General features: G+C 34.2%; 1 protein-coding gene across 2 annotated transcripts in view; it reads left to right on the forward strand.

Moving 5' to 3' along the window:
- Positions 1–24613, forward strand: part of LOC118184492 (tumor protein p53-inducible protein 11-like) — a 483444-nt gene that overhangs the window by 50942 nt on the left and 407889 nt on the right. Inside the window, exon 1 of one of the 2 annotated variants that reach the window (XM_085812235.1) lies at positions 22179–22453. The exons of the other annotated variant lie outside the window; for it this stretch is intronic. The gene's annotated coding sequence lies outside the window, so the exon portion shown is untranslated. Of the gene's footprint in view, positions 1–22178; positions 22454–24613 lie in introns of those variants that run through there. 2 annotated transcript variants of the gene reach the window in all.

Raw genomic sequence — 24613 nt, forward strand, 5'->3', positions numbered from 1 at the left:
CTTCTGGTCCATGAACCGCTATCGAAAATTATATAAGAAAGTCTCCTGTGAAAGCATCGTCGACCAATTAACCTTCTGCAAACTTAAATACATTAAGTAAAATTAATTCTTCTGGCCCATGAACCATTGTCGAAAATTATATAAGAAAGTCCCCCATGAAAGCATCGTCGACCAATTAACCTTCTGCAAACTTAAATACATTAAGTAAAATTAATTCTTCTGGCCCATGAACCATTGTCGAAATTATATAAGAAAGTCCCCCATGAAAGCATCGTCGACCAATTAACCTTCTGCAAACTTAAATACATTAAGTAAAATTTATTCTTCTGGCCCATGAACCATTGTCGAAATTATATAAGAAAGTCCCCCATGAAAGCATCGTCGACCAATTAACGTTCTGCAAACTTAAATACATTAAGTAAAATTAATACTTCTGGCCCATGAACCGCTATCGAAAATTATATAAGAAAGTCCCCCATGAAAGTATCGTCGACCAATTAACCTTCTGCAAACTTAAATAGATTAAGTAAAATTAATTTTTCTGGCCCATGAACCATTGTCGAAAATTATATAAGAAAGTCCCCCATGAAAGCATCGTCGACCAATTAACCTTCTGCAAACTTAAATACATTAAGTAAAATTAATTCTTCTGGCCCATGAACCATTGTCGAAATTATATAAGAAAGTCCCCCATGAAAGCATCGTCGACCAATTAACCTTCTGCAAACTTAAATAGATTAAGTAAAATTAATTTTTCTGGCCCATGAACCATTGTCGAAAATTATATAAGAAAGTCCCCCATGAAAGCATCGTCGACCAATTAATCTTCTGCAAACTTAAAAACATTAAATAAAATTAATACTTCTGGCCCATGAACCGCTATCGAAAATTATATAAGAAAGTCCCCCATGAAAGCATCGTCGACCAATTAACCTTCTGCAAACTTAAATAGATTAAGTAAAATTAATTTTTCTGGCCCATGAACCATTGTCGAAAATTATATAAGAAAGTCCCCCATGAAAGCATCGTCGACCAATTAATCTTCTGCAAACTTAAAAACATTAAATAAAATTAATACTTCTGGTCCATGAACCGCTATCGAAAATTATATAAGAAAGTCTCCTGTGAAAGCATCGTCGACCAATTAACCTTCTGCAAACTTAAATACATTAAGTAAAATTAATTCTTCTGGCCCATGAACCATTGTCGAAAATTATATAAGAAAGTCCCCCATGAAAGCATCGTCGACCAATTAACCTTCTGCAAACTTAAATACATTAAGTAAAATTAATTCTTCTGGCCCATGAACCATTGTCGAAATTATATAAGAAAGTCCCCCATGAAAGCATCGTCGACCAATTAACCTTCTGCAAACTTAAATACATTAAGTAAAATTAATTCTTCTGGCCCATGAACCATTGTCGAAATTACATAAGAAAGTCCCCCATGAAAGCATCGTCGACCAATTAACGTTCTGCAAACTTAAATACATTAAGTAAAATTAATACTTCTGGCCCATGAACCGCTATCGAAAATTATATAAGAAAGTCCCCCATGAAAGTATCGTCGACCAATTAACCTTCTGCAAACTTAAATAGATTAAGTAAAATTAATTTTTCTGGCCCATGAACCATTGTCGAAAATTATATAAGAAAGTCCCCCATGAAAGCATCGTCGACCAATTAACCTTCTGCAAACTTAAATACATTAAGTAAAATTAATTCTTCTGGCCCATGAACCATTGTCGAAATTATATAAGAAAGTCCCCCATGAAAGCATCGTCGACCAATTAACCTTCTGCAAACTTAAATACATTAAGTAAAATTAATACTTCTGGCCCATGAACCGCTATCGAAAATTATATAAGAAAGTCCCCCATGAAAGTATCGTCGACCAATTAACCTTCTGCAAACTTAAATAGATTAAGTAAAATTAATTTTTCTGGCCCATGAACCATTGTCGAAAATTATATAAGAAAGTCCCCCATGAAAGCATCGTCGACCAATTAACCTTCTGCAAACTTAAATGCATTAAGTAAAATTAATTCTTCTGACCCATGAACCGTTGCCAAAAATTATATAAGAAAATGCTGTGGTCTGTGGGTATTTATATGCGTTCACCTTCGTTTGTGATAACTTGTGATAACTGCCTTTAAATAAAAATGCAAGATATTCTGCAGTTGAATCTTCTGTGTAACTGGAAAAATAAATTAAATAGGTTATATCATGTCTGGTCCATTCAGAAGGGATGACGTAGTGACACAAATACAGAAAAACGGGTCAGGATTTGCGTTCAACGCTAATTTCTCTTTATTTGAAAAAGACATTCGATTCTGTATGGTAGCCTGCATATTAGGGATTCAAACTGCTAAAAAATATATTCATCATAGTAAAGAATTTCCTACAAAACAAGAAAAGCGTAGTTATTCGTAACTATAGAATAACTAAAATGTACCAAGAAAGAGGCTGCCCAGAAGGTTCAAGCCCGAGTGTGGATTTATGGAACTTAACTTTCAAATTCATCAGCAAACATCGGCCCACCACCGGCCGAGCGGTAAAGTCGCTGAACACTGGTAATTCGGTCTGAGGTTCGAATCCTGCGAACGGGCTGGCTGCATGGGTGTTTTCGTGGTTTTCTCCCATGTGTAATGTGTATACGAGCCAGTTTTCCTTGGAAAGTCCTCCACAAAGGCATCCCTCCCTTTAGGCAGACAGCCCTCGAAGCTTTGCCGTAATTTATATAACCTAACCTAACCTAACCATCAGCAAACATCGTCATACAGTTGGTCAATCCATTCAAAAAGAAGAGTGTTTGCAGACGACACTGCATTTATCATCGAAGAAAAAGATTTCTGGTAGATGAACCAGGAATCTGTTAGAAAAAACTGCTAACAAAACTCTTCTCCAACTCTTTGTGTAAAAATCTAAAATGAACAAATAACCAGGAAAAGTCTAAACCGTAATATTCCCAAAACCTTTCCCCAAAATTACACGCCTTTCCAAATTTGCAGTAGAAAGTACAAAAATAAAAATGGCTGCATCAAATTTCTTCGCCTAATCATTGACAAGAAACTAACTTGGATTGAGCACTTAAAATTCCTTAGAAATAAAAACCTTCAAAATTTCAAACTATGTCCAAAATGCGTAAGGAATAAACTGAGGTTTAAGTCTATCCACAAGATTCTGTTCAATACAAATTATTGAAAAAAAATTGTACTCTATGCGGCCGGAGATATAGGCTTAACCTCGTATAAAAAGAAAGGAAATACAGCTGCAAGCAATACAGTGCTCTTTGTTAAGGATTACAAAGCACTACAGAACAACATCAAATGGATATAATTTTAAACCAGAGTTTCTTTAACTGTGGGTGGCGATCCCCATGGGGATCGCGGGACCTGCAGCAGGGGGGTCCCCGAAAATTTTAGCAGTTTTGACATTTCTTTAACTTTTTATAATAATTTTACAATTACCAGACATTTTTTACAGAATTTATCTGAAAATAGATAAAGATAAGACAATGCAGACTGTAGAGTCGTTAGGTTAATTGGAAATATGCAACCTCCTTCGCCGGGAATCAAACCACGGACCTTTGGATTACAGGCCCGGCGTGCAACCGTTACACCACGAAGGCACGCTATTGAAGTGGGAGAAATACCTTATATACTCTCCTTTTTAAAGGGCGACTAGGGTTTTAGGGGACCTAGTCGCCAAATCCTGGGTGCGGAGAATCATCATCCACAACCCTTTTAGTTCGGGCGCCACTTGTAGAGTCATTAGGTTAATTGGAAGCAGAAAAGATGAAAAATATGCAACCGCCTTCGCCGGGAATCGAACCACGGACCTCTGGAATACCGGCCCAGCGTGCTACCGTTACACCACGAAGGCACGCTATTGAAGTCGGCGAAATAACTTATAACACAAAGAAAAAAACGAAAACGCTTAGTCCAGAAGGGCTATTAATTTCGTTTTGACATTTTGCATCGAAAACATTAAATGTCCGTTCACTTTTCAATCTGTTCCCACCAAATATTACAGTCATGTTTGGGTTCGATTAAGAGGAGGACAACATGGTTTTCCGTACGGTGCGTAATACCAGTGTGTCCGGGGACTTTCTCCAGACAAATATTACATTGATGTATTATATTTAAAGAAATTAAATAATAAAGAATCTGTATAAATGTATGTAGTTTCTCGCTCTGTAATAAAACAACGGTAGCTACAGCCACCCAATTTTGAATAATGTAATCATCCACTGAATACGGGCATCGGGAAACCCCAAATTTTGAATTTGTTTTATATTTTATTTAACGAATTTTTGATTAACAAACTCGACGATTTCAAAGCGAGCAATTGGAAAACTGTAGATGAAAAAAAAAAAAGACATTTTTATCTCCAGCGCGCGAGACTGTGTATCGGAAATTCTAAAGATACGCTCATTTAAAAATTATTTTGCAATATTGCTCTAGAACTGAATTTTACGGTTTAAGTGGGAAGAACATGGTATTTAATAAATAAAGGTAATCCACAAAACGTTAAAAAAACTCCCCTCTGGGCGTAATGTAAAATCTGAAAGCTTTCAGAATGTTTTTTAAATTTTGAGTTTAATATTAAAGGAACATAATATCATTGACAAACAATACTTTTTAATATGTAATTAAATAATGAAAAATAATTTAAATAAACACAATTACGTACAGTTACGTATAGTAGTTGCACGAATGACTAAAAATGTCTTTCCCACCCCATTGACCCTCCAGACTGTTATATTAGCTACCATGGCAACACAGAAAAAACAGCTTAAAATTCAAGATGAACACCGTGAATTTAAAAGCTAATTACTAAATATTTCTACGCAATGTATCTGAAAATATATAAAGATAAGAAAATACAGACAAAGAAAAAAAAAACGAAAATATTTTCGACGCATTCTTTTTATAATACAAACGTTCATTTTCCTTGCTTTGCACGTGACGTTGTCATTTCGTCTGTTACTTATTAAAATTTTTCACATTGTTCTAAGTCTTAAGATTAGAAATTAAAGTTAATGACCTATAACTGCAATAGTATATTACAGTAACAAGTGAAAAAAAATCTGATTTGTACACCACATGACTTCCTTGTACGGAATATTAAATTATACGCATTTTTTCTTGCATTTCATTTAAACTTATTGGATTGAATTAAATCTACTCCGCGGACAGCGCATAAACAACAATAGAATAAATGCATTCTTTAAAATTCACTCTAGTATTTGTTTACCATAGCGAGACTCTGGCGCTAGATTCACTTAACAGTATTACATTTCGTTCATATTATAACTCATAATGCACAAAATTTATATCATTTAAAGAATAAAATTATCTAATCGTTGCCACATGTTCTATTCAAATATTAAAATAAAGCTAGAATGATGTATAAAAGAAATTAAGCAAACAAAACAAAAAAAAACAGTTTTTCACAGACGATTTAGTATTTCTCATTCAATTAAATCAGTTTTCACTTCGCGACAAGGCAAAAATACATAAAAACTCAAAATATCTGTATTAAAAATTACGAAGTAAATCTTAAACACTTATTTCCTCGAAAAAATTCGAGAAAGGATTAAGCATGATTTAATTCGCAATAACAAATGAAGGCGTTATCTTTGTTGTTGCGAACCTAAGGTTCTCTAGATTGGCAACAAATCCACTAGTCTGCTGTTCCAAATGTAATCAATCAATAACCGCCATAAAAAAAAGGCTTAGTGGCACTTGAACAACTTTAAAATTGTTAATAATTCTAAAAATATTGCATACAGATTTACTAAAGGCATAAAAATCTTAACCGAAAGATAAGAACAACATAATTCAATCATTTTTAAAGCAAAAAATGTACAATTTACAAGAATATAAGAGTAAAGAAACTGAGATCACGGAGCCGGGTAACAGAGTGGATAGATATATATTTATATACGTTTGGATCGGCCGATTGCAACGAAAATACGAGGCGCACATTTACATGTTATAGTAGTCTTATATACAAAATTTCAACGTTCTGAGGCTACTCGTTTTTAAGTTATGCGAGATACTTTCGGACAGACGCTACGAAAAATTCTCTCCAGAATTCATTTTAAAGCAGTTTTATAACTTTTTTGGAGGAAAAGAGTCTTTTATTCTGCCCTTACTTACAGATATCAAGCAAAAGCATCGTTAAATTTCATTCGATAGCGGTCAAAATGGATATTTTCGTTGAAATATGCTGCCTGAAACTTTTCGCGATTACAATACTTCCTTTTTATTTCGTACAAGGAAGTAAAAATGAACAGTTTCACTCACGCGTGTGTCGGATTTGCGCAATATTTATGGGTCCCACAAAATTTTTGTAAATATTATGGGGTCCCGGGAGTGGCGATAAAATCTCAGCGATAAAAAGGGGTCGCGACTGAAAAATGTTTAAGAAACCCTGATTTATGTTTTTATGTAAAAACTGGTGTGCTTTGCAATGTTGTTTATCTTGCAGTTAATGGGCATACGACTGAAAGCATTAAGCTTGTAGTGGCATTTAAAAAGCATTTTTTAACATATTCTCCATCAGTGAAGGGTTTTCAATACTTCGCTATGTCCTGAGCAATAGCAAAATTGGCTGCGTTAATACAGAAGAGTGTATGCAGCGGCTAAAATAATGATGAGTTCTGCATTCTGTGGCGTAATTCCATCACTACTGCCTTTTTATCATCTCCGAGAGGATACTTTCTGCTAAAAGATTCATGTTTTATTAAAAAACAGGCGATCGATATTTGACGTTTTGTTATTTTGATAATTTTTCATTGCAAATCAGGCAGGTTGGAAGACTCGGAGTTTTTTGTGCAAGTGCATAGTTTTCCATCCATTCGCTTTTAAATTCACGGTGTTCGTCTTGAATTTTAAGCTGCTTTTTTCTGTGTTGCCATGGTAGCAAATGTAACACTCTCGAGTGTCACTGGAATAATACAAAAAAAAAAAAAAAAAAGAAAAAAAAAGAAAAAAAGAAAAAAAAAAAGAAAGACATTAGTCATTCGTGCAACTACTATACGTAACTGTGTTTTTTTTAAGCTGAGAATTGTCTTTTTACTTCCTTGTACGAAGTAAAAAGGAAGTATTGTAATCGCGAAAAGCTTCAGGCAGCATATTTCAACGAAAATATCCATTTTGACTGCTATCGAATGCAATTTAACGATGTTTTTGAGTGATATCTGTAAGTAAGGACAGAATAAAAGACTCTTCTTTCAAAAAAAATTATAAAACTGCTTTAAAATGAATTCTGAAGAGAATTTTTCGTGGCGTCTGTACGAACGTATGTACGTACGTATCTTGCATAACTCAAAAACGAGTATCCTCAGAACGTTGAAATTTTATATATAGGACTGCTAATACATGTAGATGTGCACCTCGTACTTTGTTTGCAATCGGCGGCACCAAACATATATAAATATATTTATATATATATATATCCATTCTGTTATCCGGCTCAGTGATCTCAGTTTCTTTACTCTTATATGTTCGTAAATTGTACATTTCTTGCTTTAAAAATGATTGAATTATGTTCTTTCTTATCTTCCGGTTAAGGTTTTTATGCTTTTGGTAAATCTGTATGCAATATTTTTAGAATTATCAACAATTTTAAAACTGTTTAAGTGCGGCTAAGCCTAATAATGTTTTTGATGGCGGCCATTGCTTGTTTACATTGGAAACAGCAGAGCAGTGGGTTTGTTGCCAATCTAGAGAAATAAGCTTCGCAACAACAAAGATAACGCCGTCATTTATTATTGCGAATTATATCATGCTTAATCCTTTCTGGAATTTTTTCGAGGAAATAAGTGTTTAAGATTTACTTCGTAATTTTTAATACAGATATTTTGAGTTTTTATGTATTTTTGCCTTGTCGCGAAGTGAGAACTGAATTAATTGAATGAGAAATACTCAATCGTCTGTGAAAAACTGTTCCTTTTTTGTTTTGTTTGCTTATTTTCTTTTATACATCGTTCTAGCTTTATTATAGTATTTGAATAGAACATGTGGCATCGATAAGATAATTCTTCAAATGATATACATTTTGTGCATTCTGAGTTATAATATGAACGAAATATTAAGTCAACCTCGCGCCAGAGTGTCGTTATGGTAAACAAATATAGTGAAGTTTAAAGAGTGCATTTATTGTATTGTGTTTTATGCGCTGTCGACGAAGTAGATTTAATTCAATCCAATAAGTTTAAATGAAATGCAAGAAAAAATGCGTATAATTTAATATTCCGTACAAGGAAGTCATGTGGTGTACACATAAGATTTTTATATTCATGTTTAAGGCTTGTAACTTGCACTTCATTAGATTTTTTTTTTTCTAGATGAGTATTGCACGGAAATGTAATTATAGTAATTTAAAAGACCAGTGGTGCTGGTCTTATAAAGTAAGCTATGGTTTACGGTAGCCGACCGGGAAATATGGTTGACCCCTGGTAGTTGGACCCGAGCTAAAATTTTGGCGACTGGAATGATCAACTGCGGTTTCATAGTTTAACTTGTACTTAAATGTAGATAAGCCAGTTTTGTTAGAAAGATATTTACGAAGACATTTTTTTTTCAAGCCGATAAACCTTGTGTGATTTGACATAGTTAACCAACTACTAAATTGAGATTATTTCAATGAATTGCATTGTCCAAAACTGTAGAAAATGTGCATAATTAGTTCAAAATACCAGAAAATTACTTACTCTTCTATTATTTTCGACATAATAATTAAAAAATGTATAATACTTGGTATAAAAGGAAGCACATGCCGCTCAGCTAGATCCATCTTGAATATCGTTGCGTGCCTACGGGTTCGCAGTAGATTGAATGCACAGGTCCGGTGATAAATTAATAAAATTTATTATTATGCAAAGAGAAATATTTCAGAACGCTGAAGTTTTCCACAGAAATATTCGTATGAGTGTTCACAGTATCACACAGTACAATCATTAGTTACACTTCAAACTAATAAAAACGTTAAACACAATGCAATGCAAAGCGCATCTAAAGATAATTCTAATCCGATCTCACGCTGAACTCGCAACAGAAGCAGCTAACAGAAGCAGCTAACAGCAGCTAACAGAAGCAGCTAATAGCTGAGAGCAGATGCTCTCTCTTCGTCCTTAAATAGATTTCAACTGGCCACCGAGATATTTCTAGTACTTTCTGCTTTTCGAAATTACTGGAAAGCAATACCAGGGTGGAATTACGGTTACAGCTAAACATAGTGGTTGATTACATTTATTCAATTTCAACAGATATTACGGTAATACAAGGACCAGACCAAAATGTCGCCAAATTTGGCGACAAAACCGTTTTAGCTTGGCTATATCTAGCCAAATAACCGGGATGGCCATTTAGTCTATATTAAATCCACTTGCCCCTGTATTTTTACTTTCCCGGCGTAGTTTTCTCTTAAAATTTGTCTCGCGCTACATTACACAGAAAAATACAACATAAAATTGCCTATCTAGGTCCAAAATTCGTAAGAATATAATACAGAAACAACTTGCACGCTAAAATCGTTGCAAAAGAAATTGTTCTGAAAATCGTTTTCGTTGTTGTTGTGACTAAGCTCGCTGTCTGACATCAAAGCAGTTGAGAGTATGTATTTAAGAGGTTAAAGGGATATTGTAACTAATATTTCAAATCCTGATAACATCCCATATGCTGTCGGTGGGACCTAGATAGGATGTCCTAAGGATGTGACATAAAGCACTCCGAAGGATGAGTTTAGGAGGAAACTGGGATATTACGGGATGTCCTGAGGATGTAGTGAGTAGAACCTTGAATCCTAATAACATCCCATACGCTGTCGATGGGACATAGATAGGATGTTCTTAGGATATAATGGGATGTGTTTAGGAGGTTAGTGGGATATCCCTGGATGTCCTGAAGATGTAGTAAGCAGGAGTTCAGATCCTAATAACATCCCGTACGCTGTCGATGGGATTTTGTTAGGATGTCCTGATGATATACTGGGATGTGACATTAAGCACTCGGGAGGATGTGTTTAGGAGGTTCACGGGATATTCCGGGATGTCCTTTAGGATGTGCGCGTATTCCACGAGCAACATTCTCAGGATATCCCAAGGTTGTTTTTGTGCTATGTGGGGTAGCTCACGAAATTTATCGTGGGAAGGTGGCAAGACTGGACCTGTCGATGACAAAAGCCTTGGACACCATACTGGTGATAATATGGCTTTGCTCAGATCTGCCCCGATTTTGAAGAAGAGCAACTCGCAGGGCGGTGTCCAAAGGTCTCTCACCCCTCTTCTCCTACCATCAACCTCTCGAAAGGACTTTCTGTTCGCCGCATATTCACAGTGTCCCCATGCCGCCAAGACACTATACATTTACAAACATGCATGTTTTCTCCGAGAATCGAACCCGGACCCTTCGGAACGCCAGTTAGAATCGCTAACGTCTATCCCGGTTGCGGGGCCCACCAGCGGCCGAGCGGTGAAGTCGCTGAACACTGGTAGTTCGGTTCGAGGTTCGAATCCCGCGAACGGGCTGGCTGCATGGATGTTTTCGTGGTTTTCCCTTATGTGTAACGTGTATACGAGCCAGTTCCCTTAGAAAGTCCTCCATGAAGGCATCCCTCCCTTAGGCAGATAGCCTTAGTTTGCTATGCCATAATTAAATACACACACACTGTCCCGGTTACGTAATGGCAAACTGCACATTCAGTTGATCAATGTTAAACAAATTTTGCATATTGCGCATGCCCAGAAGAGAATTTGGCGTAATTCCGACTTTGGTACCATTTTAAAAGAAGATAAATACGGTGTGTGGTTGATATTTTTTGTTTAGGAATGGTTACAAAACAGGAAACATTACGGGATATATTAGCTGAATCTTTATTGAATATACTTTTGAGGAATAAAAGCAATTATGTATAGTAAATAGCTATATGTTCCATATAGCTTAACGAATTTTTAACGAATTAAAGAATAAATCTTGTTTAAATTACTGAATTAAAGACAAGGAAATTATTATAAATAACTGATATTAAATATAACGTTTATGAACAAAATAAACCAAAATGAAATGAAACAGAAGCAAATGCATTGAGCACAAATAAATTTTGGTAGCATTGTAATTGTAAATAGCCGATAAGACCTACACGATGAATAGGCTTGTGTAATGGTTGCTTATGCTTAGTCGCCAGTATTTTCTGCCACGCCAACGGTACACCACTGAGCATGCGCTGTAAACGAAATTCGTTAACATTGATCAACTCAATGTGCGGTTTGCCATTACGCATCCCGGTTGGGTGGCATCGCTGTTGTATTTCATTTTTGCTTATGAAGTGAAGAATCGCTCGCATCTTCAGCCCGTGCGGTACTTAAGTGGTCAAGTCTGTCTATTTTTTTGGTTTATAAGAACTTTTGATTACAAAAGATTTGATTTAGGTATTATGAATTGATTTATTGAAAATAATGCAAAACTTTTATAAAGAATTTTGGACCCCCCCCCCAGAAAGCGTTACGTGGAATCCTGTTTAAATTGCTCTAACATAGGCACCGCAGAAATGCAATTTTTAAGGGACAGAAAGTTATTCTTTGTAGTCAATATGTTTTTAAAAACACGGTTTAATATATATTTGTTTTCGGAAAGTTCTTGTATGAGTTTTTAGTTCTTATATTTGCTCGCTACATGTGAAAACGGACATAAAAAAAGTAGTATAAAACATAACGTACGGTCATATTTCTTTTAGATTTTATACCTGCATTCGTTTTCAAAATGTCAACATTTTCTTTCAAATCGTGGTGGTTTTCTTGAATTCTTCCGCTTTGTGCCATAAAAGAGCAATAAAATTACTTCGCGCTTGTGAAAGTATTCAACTTTCAAGAACTGGTTTTACAGGGTTGGATGTCTGTATGTACACTGGGAGAAAAAAAAAAAAAAAAAAAAAAAACTATATTTCTCGTTCTATTGGGCCGATTAACGAAATTCAAATTACGTTTTCCATGTCTAAAACGCGACGTAAGATATATATTAGATTTATAATATAGCATTGCTTTAACATAGGTATTTGGACACAAAATTTATCTTCTTCTGAAATCACATATCAATTTTTTCCATATTTCGATTCTACGACTCAAATTATGCCTAGATATTAATTTTTCTAATTTTCGGTGTTAAATTTATGGAGAAATTAAAAAATTTATCTTGGCACATTTTTTTTCCAGTTTGAGCCAAGAATAATTTGCTTGGCGAAATTCTTAATTTATAGCAAACTGTTTTCCTTTCCTTTCCTTTTTTTTCATTGTCCGCGGGCGGTGAAAAAGGTCATCGTTCGTACTTTGAAATAATTTTAATAAGATGCATAAAACACATTTTCGAAGAAGATTTAGAATAGAAGAGGGAAATTAATTTACGCTGCTAATTTAATCTTTTACATATTCTTTATTTTTCTTATATATATATGTATATATATGCTTGACGGTTGGGTATGTGTATATATCACGGGGTGGGTATGCGTGTATATATATATATATGTATGTAATAGATTCTGTAGTAGAATGCAGGCAGTTGAATCCGTAATGAACAGCGAGAATTTTGCTGTCGTATAATGGTGAAACACTGATCCACAATGACTAAGAAATTTTGCAGTCAAGATTATTTAAATTCCTCTTTGTTTTAATAAACATGTTGCGGCCACAAACAAGATGGCCCATTAATTGTGCTTATTTTAAAAAGTTTACATTTTTCATAAATGCCGCCCAGTCGGTATAGTGGTCAGGGAAGGTAAACCGCTGAGTTGGCTTCCGACCCGGGTATAGATATATCCATGCAGAATTGGTTACCAACTCGACGGAAGTCAACCACTGGCAACCAGGCCGCAGCCCTGGGCAGCCTCGGCTGAGCAGACAACATTTATAAAATGCAAAAAAGAGATATACATATGCATACAAGGCACTTGAAGAAGAGTACAACAATGTACAAAGAAATATATACATGTGCATACAAGGCACTCGAAGAAGAGTACAATCAAAATATATGTATATACATATAAATACAAACTCATATACAGATATATACACACTTACATACATAGATATTCCGAAACAAATAAAAGTATACATACTCTCACTCATATTGATATATACACCCATACATATACGTTATCATGATAGTTAAAGTTTACAAGAAGCATGCTATTGAGGTACGAGTGATATCCTTAGTATAAATTAGGTACCATAAATAAAAGATATAAACATGTACAGGCACATTATAAAATTCAGATAAAGTACGAACTTTATGTATGAAAACCTGGCACAGCATAAATGCAAAATTACGCATTGAACATACATGTCACATACTCTGTTGCTGACATATTGAGCTAGCTTAGATAGACTTTTATGACTACTATCTTCCAGCGTCAGAAGAGTAATTGCTAGTACAGTAGTCAATTTTTGTTTTCAGTTTCTGCTGGGCAACTCTGTTACTTTGTAGATTCTGGAACCAGTTTGGCCAGAGTCTGGCTCCTGGTTGCTTGAGGCTGTTAAGTGCTGTGTGTGGGGTTACAGCCGAAATCATCGCGGCAAAAACATCGCGGACGATAACGTCGCGGAGAAAACAACGCAAGGCGAAAACGTCGTGCTACAAAACAACGTGGGAGAAAACATCGCAAAGAGAAAACATCGCAGTTCTAAAACATCGTGGTACAAAACATCGTCGTCGAAAATAAAGCAATTCAAAAACTTCGCAATTTAAAAACATCGTCGTCGAAAATATCGTGGTAAAAAATAAAGTATCTACAAATCATCGCTTGACGATAACATCGCGGACATGCTTTTTTCATACATGCTTTTCGCAAACATGCGTTAATAACTGTAAATGGATATTCCCATAATGATTTGTGAGCGCAAAATGGAAAGAAGGATAATTTTTACTTTCACATTTTTTTATTAACTAATAAATTTTTTCTGAAAAAGTAAGAAGAAAACTTAAGCATAGAAAATTAATGCAACTTATAGCAATTAATAGAATTTTAAACCGACATAGTTAACCAACAAAGGCCATTAATAAATGATTTTATATAAAGTTTTTACTAGTAATTTTTCGTGAAAGTATAATCTATAAGTTGCATTTAATTTTCTATGCTTAATTTTCCTTCTTACTTTTTCAGAAAAAAATTATTAGTTAATAAAAAATGTGAAAGTAAAAATTATCATTCTTTACATTTTGCGCTCACAAATCTTTATGGGAATATTCATTTACAGTTATTAAAGCATGTAGGGAAAAAGCATGTCTGCGATGTTATCGTCATGCGATGATTTGTAGATACTTTATTTTTTACCACGATATTTTTGACGACGATGTTTTTAAACTGCGAAGTTTTTTAACCGCTTTATTTTCGACGACGATGTTTTGTACCACGATGTTTTCGCCTTGCGTTGTTTTCTCCGCGACGTTTTCGTCCGCGATGTTTTTGCCGCGATGTTATCGGCGGACACCGTGTGTGGGCAGGAGAACACAAAATGATCTGGCAGACCCTCCTCCCCACAAGTAGTCAGGGAAGCTGACTGCGATGCCGAAGGGCCTGGGTTTCAATCCCGGAGAAGGCATGATTGTAACTGTCCGTCCCCATCATAGGAAAGGCGATGGTGGCCCACCAGTTAGGTGCCTCAATAATAAAGAGACCACCACATCCGGCCTTGTATAAATTAATGGACTGGGTTACATTTGTAATTGTTCACAATCTGCCATTGGGGGAGGGGGAAACATCTTTGATAAATTTGGAGCAAGAAAGAAGGAGCAGACAGACTGCAGTCCAGCTAGGTCAAAATGTTGAAAGCAAGTGGTTGAGGATGAAATCTTAATTCAGACTGGGTTAGTTTTGGTTCTCAATGAATTTTGATTGGATAGTTAATTCTGCTATAAAATTACTATTGGCTGTCTGAGTTTTAGTTCCAGTTACATCATCAGAATTATGTAAGAGTCATATGACATGGATTAATTTCGAAATGACGCAGTGCAGAGATATGACTATTTGTAGAATAGAAAAGGAAAATTAATTTACGTTGCTGTTTTAATCTTTAACATATTCTTTATTGTTCCTACATATTTATATCTAAGGGGGTGATAATACCCACCCCCTTTGCCCCGCCTTTATGTTAGCAATCATTAGTGGTAATCACATACTCCAGTCAAAGAAATGTTTTAAATGGTCTTAGCAATGTAAAATTTAAAAAAAAAAAAAAAAAAAAAAAAAAAAAAAAAAAAATAGATGAATTTTGTACAAATAACGGAATCTAACTTTTAATGTGGTCATCCTGCTTCTATACGTATATTTGTGAAAGTTTTCTGCTCGTTACGAAAATAAATTGATAAGAAATTTGATTTCAGTACTACGAAAATTAAGCGGTATATGTAATTGTAAAATTTGCAATTTTTTATGTCATTTTCAACTGTCCTCTAGGTACTGGTGAATTAAGGGGTGTTGGTACCCAAAATCTTCAAAAAATTGTGATTTCGGATTTTTGCATTTTCAAATTCTCTACACTATCTTTATAAAAATACCATTCTTTAATCTCTATGAAAATTAAAACTGCTAAAAAATCTAGTTTTAATTTGTCATCTACTGCTTTGATTAATGAGGATTTTTACATAAAAACGCGTTTTTCTCCAAACGTGATTTTTTTTTATACTCGATGTACCTTTTCTCAGGAACAACTGCTCACAGATATCTAAACTTTTTATGGCTTATTTATTAGGTTCCCTAATATTTACTGAAATGATCTTTTTGTAATAAACTTAGAAAAGCAATTTTTAAAAATTTTTTTGTGTGAGAAAAGTGCTAAATTTTACCATGCCTAACAAAATATTCTGTAATTTACTCTAAAATTCAAAATGTTTCAAAAGCTCATTTCAGTATAATCAGATAGGTATACTTTAATTACAGAAAAAATTTCAAGCTTGTATCTCAATCAGATTTTGAGAAAAGGTACATCGAAAATGCCAATTTAACATTGTCGGTATAGGGGTTTCTGATACCCCTTAAGTTCGAATAATTCGAGGATATAATTAAAATGAAGGGCAGCAAAAATGTGTGTAATCTATTGGTCCGTAAAAGTCATGTGGTGTCCACATGACTTCCTTTTACACATTTTTCCAGATATCCCTTTTCCTTAAAAGCATGAGAAGGCTCGTATAAGATGGGAATGGTCTGTATGTTGGAATTACGAAACATAAACATGAAAATGTTTTGTGGTCTATCCAAATGGATAAACTCAATATACGTCGGGTTATTAATCCGGCGAGAGTAAAACATTTCCCATTTCTGCAATATTGGCCACGTTTCATAAATTAAGAAGGAGGGAAAATGAGAGCTAAGTATTTTCATTTCCTCCACGATATTGTATGCTTTGCTACATTAATGCTTTCTTTTGGGTTTATACAATAGCCACTTTGTATTATTTAATCTCACGAGAGCATTACGCATGAAGTTTGGCTTTTTAACTGTTAACGCGTTGAGCGCCACGCGTATTTCTTAGGCAATCCCGTTCGCGTAATGGCAGACCGCACATTGAGTTGAACAGTGTTAAACGAATGTCGCATACTGCGCATGCCCAGAAAACAATTTGGCGTAATTACTATGATGGCGCGATTTGAAAAGAAGATAAATACGGTATATGGTAGATGTATCGCCATCTAATTGTAAACAAATCTGGCGTTTAAATCTTCGTAGAGTATAATGTAAATGTAAATTAATTACTGTGTTAAAATACTATTTTTTGCTGTACTGCTCAAACAACTAGAAAGTTGAAATTATTGCGAAGCAATGTGAAGCAGTGCTTACATTCAAAATGTAAACTATAATACTTATGAAATTCTGCACATTCCTTTGGAACTGTACAAATTTTCGTTCAGAAAAAGACTGAAATTAAGGATATATTAAGACACAATAACACGCCAAATAAATACTAATTCAGAAGTCAAACAACAAAAATCAGCGTTATACCTACAAAATTTTCACAGGACTAGTTTCGATGGTTTTACCGAGTCCTGTGAAACTAGTCCTGTGAAAATTTTGTAGGTATAACGCTGATTTTTGTTGTTTGACTTCTGAAGGATATATTAGTTGAAAATTTATTCATTATACTTTTAAGCAATAAAAACAATTCAGGATTTACAATACGTTCCATTCGTACATACATAAAGAAACACTGAGGAATATAACAAGTGCTTGCAAATAACACTGCAGAAATTTTACAATTCCTTAATGCTAGTTATTAAATTCTTTGAAATGAGAAAATAAAAGCGCGAATATACGCTAACAAACTCTGAGGTACTCCAGTTTACAAATACTGAATTATAACATGTAAACAAATATTAAATGCACTGTTATTGACAAATTAAAATGAAACATTTATTAGAAAAATAAGCAAGTGCAATCGGTATAGACGTTAAAATAACTAATCAAAGTTCCACAGCATTGCAGTTTTAAACATCACTCGAACACACTCGACAGCCATGGAGATCACGAATAAGCTAACGTAGGGTGCTTAGTCGCCAATATTTCTCCCCGCGCCGAATCATCAAGCATGCGCAGTAAGCTAAATTCGCTTAACACTGTTCAACTCAATGTGAGGTCTGCCATTACGCATGATGTTCAGGCTAACGCGCGCCGCTTAAAAGCGCTGCTATTGTAGGGCCGGTGATTCTTATCGCAGTAGAAGATAGTTTACGTTTGGAATGTAAAGCATTCATTCAACACGTTACGCGCTTTTTTGTCTCAAGTCTGTTTTGTAAATAGGTACATTCTATAGAAAGATATTACGAAGCAGAAAATTAGTACTGAAGCCCGGAAAGAATTAGCGCTATCCCTTACAAGTTGTGAAAAAGAAGACATTCCATCGAACAGAAATGCAAAAATATCTAAAAAACGACAACATAAACTCCAAAGAAAACCGGGAAAAGCCTCTGAAGTACGGAAATATTGTAAAGTATGTTATGAGAAAAAATGCAACAGAAGCTGGTAGAGTAAGTAACGGGCAGAAAAAACACTCAGAAAGTTGTCACATTTTGTAATAGCTGTAACGGAGAACCGTTTTTATATGTACCGTGTTTCAATGAAATCCATTAATACTGTAATGAATCAATTATGGACTGGGTTACCTTTGTAAATGTTCACAATCTGCCATTGCGGAAAAAAAAAAAAAAAAAAAAAAAAAAAAAAACATCTGCCATTGGGGGAGAAAGAAAAAAAAAACATCTGCCATTGGGGGAGAAAGAAAAAAAAAAAAAAGAAAAAAAAAAAAACATCAATATTATCCCTGGGTAAATCGGAAGAGGTTTTACAGGCTATATCACAAACAGTCCATGTCTTTACTCACTATAATAGGGTATTAATTCCATAAAACAGTGTAAATTTTATAGTTATATATCATGTTACACGCTACCAGCCAGCGGCGGTCGACGCGGCCTAAACGGAAAATCTAGTGTCAGCCACAGATGCCTGACGCGGCCTAAACGGAAAGTCTAGTGTCAGCCACAGATGCCTGACGCGGCCTAAACGGAAAGTCTAGTGTCAGCCACAAATGGCCGACGTGGCGCTCAACGATTTAATTGTGATTGAGTATCTGATTTTAAAGAATGAAAACAAATCAGTATCTCATTGATGAATGAAAACAAACCAGTTGTACAGCTCTACCCGACGAGACGGCTCCTGATCTAATCTGTCCTGTAGGACAACGAACAGTATGATGCCATCCCACGGAAAGAAGAAACAACTATCAGCGGACCACAGCGAAGGGTCGGGTGGCGGATCAGATGTGGTAAATTGAACGATAGTCATAAGAAAATAAAAGTTTTTGTAATGAAGACTATTGTGTCTTGTGAAGTAGGTGCTTCGTACGATTAGATAAACACTGATATGAAAGTTAGGCATGGTTATTGGAAATTTGGACTTTGAGATTTTTGATTTAAAGAACTAGCATACACACCACAACCAAAGAGCACATGATTTGTGAATAAACATATTTTGACAGAATTTTCGTAAAGGAACTAATAGTAAAGAGAAGCTATTTTAACATATCTAGCAAAGTTACAGAACACTGATGTTAAAAATTAAAATAATAATAATAAAAATAATGGTTAATCTTTGGATTATGGTAACTTGGCGACTTTTTAGCGAAAATTTGGCGACCAACCCTGCTACAGCAACCTGCTAGTTTTGTTTTGGACGCCATTTTGTTTTCACGAAGTAAAGACGTGTTTTTTTTTTTTTTTTCCCCTTAACATTTTTTCCAACAATCTGCTAGCCGAATTACGCTTATACTAGAACTTTTATGGAACAAAAATGCTTAATCATGACGAAGGTTAGGTGCGAAATTGGGAGAAAGTACAGAATTGCAACTGCTTGCCGCGTTTTTAAGAATTGCACATACACGGTATCATCCATGTACACGTCGACCTATTTTCACTTAAAAAAACATCCCAGAATTGCACAAAAATGGCATTGCGCCCACTCTTGACTTTATCCATGTACACTACTAGTAACCTTTATCGCCTTACCAAAATGTCGCCAAACTACCTGTTACCATATTCCAAAGATTAGCCAAAGTAATTAAAAAAAAGTAAAGTACAATGCTATTGCTAAACAGTTAAAAACAACATTGAACATAACCAGTAATACAGGAATTAAGCAATGATGTATTTACATTAATGAAGATACTAGCAGCTTTGCTGCCAGCCTTCGTCTGGCTTTTAAATGTACCGGAAAAATGGCTGAAGGGAACACCAAACGTTAAATTTAAAAACTGAGTAGAATTTTACTCTGCAGAACAACTTCATAAAAAAAAGTTATTACGTATAACAAAATTACAATGAAATAAGCAATATCCCTTAATACAAATATCAATTATCTTAAATTAATAATATCCTAAATTAATTAATAAATTAACCAACTTCCCTATGCAAAATCTTAAGAACTCAAATGGTATAAAGGAGGTTAAGAACTTTGTTTCCTCAAAAAATCACTCAAAACTTTTCAATATCTTAAAAACAGTGAAATGAGTAATAAATAACATAAAAGAATACAAAAAAACAAACAATTCTGAAAAACAAAGTATAATTAATGATATTTTATCTTATATTTTCAAGAGAAAAAAATTACAATGAGATAAGATTTGTCCCTTAATACGAACATGAATTATCTTAATAAAAAAATTAACGAACTTTCCGTTGAAGAAAAAAAATCATGCAAGATTTTTCAATATCTTACAAACAGTGAAATAAGCAAAAAATAACATGAAAGCAACTCTAAAAACATAAAATTCCGCGCAGAATTTTGCTCTGCAGAATAACTTTATCAAAAAAAAAAAAAAAAAAAAAAAAAAAAAAAAAAAAAAAAAAAAAAATCAATAAAAATGTATTATATATATATATATACTATATCTAAATGACAATGAAATATGTCATTCTCTTAAAAACAGTGACATAAGAAATACGATTGCCAAATCCATATTTCTAAAAGAATGAAACTATTCAAAATGACGAGATTTCAACAAAAATCTATCAACAACAATAAGACAGGAAGATTGTTGCCAAAATCACATTTTTAAAGATGTGAGATGTGGGAAGTGTACACGGAAGCTTCACTTAAAAAAAATTTAAAAAATACAAAATATTATCATTTTTCCAAAATTCTTTTTGTAAAGGCAGTCGCAAGGATGAAAGTTTAACGTGTCCAAAAATCAAAGAAAAATAAACTGTACATTTTTTAAAAATAAACTTTTTTAGAAAAAATCCCGTTGAAAAGGTGTTAAGCTCCCTTTGTTAAATAAATTCGTTTTCAATCGATTTATTGAAACACGAAATTTATTTTAAGTACGTAAAATAGCGAAGTGCCTACGTTTCATGACGATGTGAAAATGGAGGGTGTAGAACAAAATCTCGCTTTCCTATAGCCCATTATGTCTCAAAATGACGAGATTTAAAAAAATTCTAATTCTAATTTCGAAAAAATCGCTTCGAGGTGCACTGGCTCTTGTCTAGATGCACCTATGTACCAAATTTCGTAGCCGTGGGTCTATTAGCTTACGCGCAAGCGCGAGAAGGACACACACACACACTCACAGACAGACTCTTTCTTTTATTATATGTAGAGATAGTCATTACGTTATTTTGAAGCAGATACATGAAAGGACTCGAACCTTGACCTCTCGAACACGCGCCGAGTGTGCTACCACTACATCACGGAAGCATGCAGAAAGGAGGAAGAAAATCTCCCGCTTTTAAAGGGCGACTGGGGATTAGGGGACCCAATCGCCAAATCCTGGTAGTGAAGAATCATCATCCACCACCTTTTAGTTCGGGCGCCACTGTAGAGCCATTGTATTTCTGAGCTAGGAAACCCGAAAAATAAGCAATGCCTTCGCCAGGACTCGAACCTGGACCTCTCGAATACGCGCTGAGCGTGCTACCATTACACCACGAAGGCATGCAGAAAGGAAGGAAAAAATACCTCATAAAGACAGTGCGATAATATTTGGTGGCAACAATTTGAAAAGTGATGCAGCCTTTCAAAGTTTTCAACGCAAGATGCCAAAACGAAAATAATAGTCCTTCAGGACAAATTGCCTCTTTGGACTAAATATACATGAAACATAGAATAATACATAGTGTGTCATATAATAAAATTTTGGATTTTTCAAATTTGGAATAACATGCTAAAACATGGAATATATCGCATGACAAATTAAAAATAATACTTAAAATATAGAAAAGAATATAGAATAATACATAATTATCGTATAATAAAATCAGTAAAATAGAAGTGTAAAATGTTGAAGAGAATACTATTGTATTTTAGTGTTCATGATAACGAATAGTTTTCTGTGTTCATTCCTGAGTCATTAAGTTTTAATGATTATAGAGTTCATATAAAAAAATTCGTGATTTAAAGTTCATGTATTTTACGTGACTCACATAATATTCATGACTCATTTTTATCATGACACAACAATCAATATCATGACTCACCTTTTCAGTATCCAAAGACAGCATCTTGAGACTACGAGAGCAATAGAAAGTAAAACCTAGAAAAACTATCACCAAATTCACCAAAAGTTGGAAATGGCCATGCAACTGTAACTGTAACTATATGACGTAACTTTCGCGCGCCATTTGGATGAGCGCGCAGACGAGATGTTGACGAAGACGAATGCAAGCGTGTTCTTCTCTTGACATTTTTAATGGCTGTGAATAAGTCATAGTTTAGTAATAGCTGGATATTCGTTAGTGATGTGTTTGCATCGACATTTGGTGTCCATATAAATGTTTCTTTTCAATGCCTCTTCAAGCATTCGAATTTGAAAAGCAATAAACAGCTTAGTGTAAGAAGACTTCAGCCGCAGACAGTGCAGTGCTTCTAGTTGGAAAGAGAATTGCAGTATCGAAAAACTATCGTAAAACGTAAGTGACATTTTTTCTCACTGACTTTTCGAATATTCGAATGTGAAGAAAAAAAAAAAAAATAAATAAAGATTGTATATGAACGGTAGAAATACTCAGTTTTCTTACGTTTTCCTGTTTATCGCATTATGCAAAGATGTGTAAATATATGTAGAAAAAATAAATTGGAAATTTTAAAATTTGTATAGTTAATTTGAATTACCTCCGCAGAGTTGAATAAGCTGTTTAAATTGTGTTTTACCTTTCAAAATAAAACATTTGAAAAATATATTTAAATATTTTAAGCGAAAAAGAGATTAAAAAGTATGTTGTTATAATCTGATAATTTATTGTGCGTGAAAAATCATAAATATCTAGGGATTGGAAAGAATGGGTTTGAATTCATCGAAATAATGTAAAGTTTATAATTCTTAACTGGTCAGCCTTTTTAGAAATGAAATTATGGTTTTCAACTGAATTACGCTTTATTAAAATAAGTTTGCAAGAGCGAAAAGTAGACAAAAAATAAATGTTTGTAGTAGTTTTCAGTATATATTTGGGAAAGTTTTACATTTTTTATAAAAAATAAAAATTCCAGAAGTTTGACTCCCGTACGAATAAAATTAACTGGAAATTTAATTTCAAAATTTACAGTTTTTGATGTCATTTACCACTTGCCATGAAGAATCGGTTAATCAAGTTAGAATAATTCGAGGAAATAAGTTTAAATGAAGTGTAGCAAAAAATGTGTATAATTTAATAGTCTTTGGGGTTACGGACGCAAATTTAATAGTAATTTTTACGGACGCAAGTTTAAATTAACAAATTATTAAACAAGTTTAATAGTCTTGCGTCCGTAAAAATTAGAATCAAGTTAGAACAAATCGAGGAAATAAGTTTAAAGGACGTGTAGCAAAAAATGTGTATAATTTAATAGTTTTGTGGAAGACTATTAGAAGATTTAGTTAAGCAAGTTTAATAGTCTTCCACAAGACTATTAGCCCACCAGCGGCCGAGCGGTAAAGTCGCTGAACACTGGTAGTTCGGTCCGAGGTTTGAATCCCGCGAACGGGCTGGCTGCATGGGCATTTTCGTGGTTTTTCCCATGTGTAACGTGTATACGAGCCAGTTTCCCTTAGAAAGTCCTCCACGAAGGCATTCCTCCCTTTAGGCAGATAGCCCTCGTGTGCTTTGCCATAATTAAATACACTCTACGAGTTTAACATGCAGTTAACATACAGTTAAACATACAGTTTAGTTAAGTTAGAATCAAGTTAGAACAAATCGAGAAAATAAGTTTAAATGAAGTGTAGCAAAAATGTGTATAATTTAAAATCTTGTGGACTTGTTTAATAGCCTTGTCTCCGTAAAAGTTAGAATAATTCGAGGAAATAAATTTAAATGAAGTATAGCAAAAAATGTGTATAATTTAATAGTCTTGTGTCCGTAAAAGTTAGAATCAAGTTAGAACAAATCGAAGAAATACCAAATTTAAATGAAGTGTAGCAAAAACTGTGTTAATTCTTGTGTCCGTGAAAGAAGTCTTGTGATTTTTTTTAATTAGTAGTAAAAGGTAGTGAATTCGATTAAGATGATTGAAGAAAAGTGTTGTCATATCTTGTTATTATTTAATAAATAACTATATTTATTGTTGAAGTGGCAACGCCATATTTGTATTATTGAACCGTTGCTCAGCAACGTGAGAAATTGTTTTAAAAATAAGAATTCTAAAGTTTTTTTTACCAGCTAGTAGTAGTATGAAAGTTTTGCAACTAAAGAATTTCTTCAAATTATCTATCTCCGTGAACTAGAAATAAAATTTATGTTCTAAGAAGAAGATTGCCTGTTTTGTCAATTACTGCTAAATACATTACAGTATGAATTTCGTAGAAAATGCTCATCTACGAAAATTCCGCAGCTATGCTTCTTTTGTCTTCTTTCAGTATTACAAAGCGAAAAGTTCATAAATTATGTTATCTGAAGCATGGCGCAGGTATGATAGAGACTGCTTATAGAGGAGCGTGCCATGTATTGAGTATTCTGATGTTAAAGTGCTTAGTGCTTTGAACCATGTGTCTAGAATTTCGCAGCTCCTAAAAGCATCATCCATTTACATAATTTCGTTATGCTCACATATTATCCATCGGTATTACAGCATCGGAAATGTTTAAAACCGGATAG

The sequence above is a fragment of the Stegodyphus dumicola genome, chromosome 2 (genome assembly GCF_044657685.1).
Source record: "Stegodyphus dumicola isolate Sdum_Otavi_A_Nest chromosome 2, ASM4465768v1".
In the NCBI taxonomy this organism is placed as follows: Eukaryota; Metazoa; Arthropoda; class Arachnida; order Araneae; family Eresidae; genus Stegodyphus; species Stegodyphus dumicola.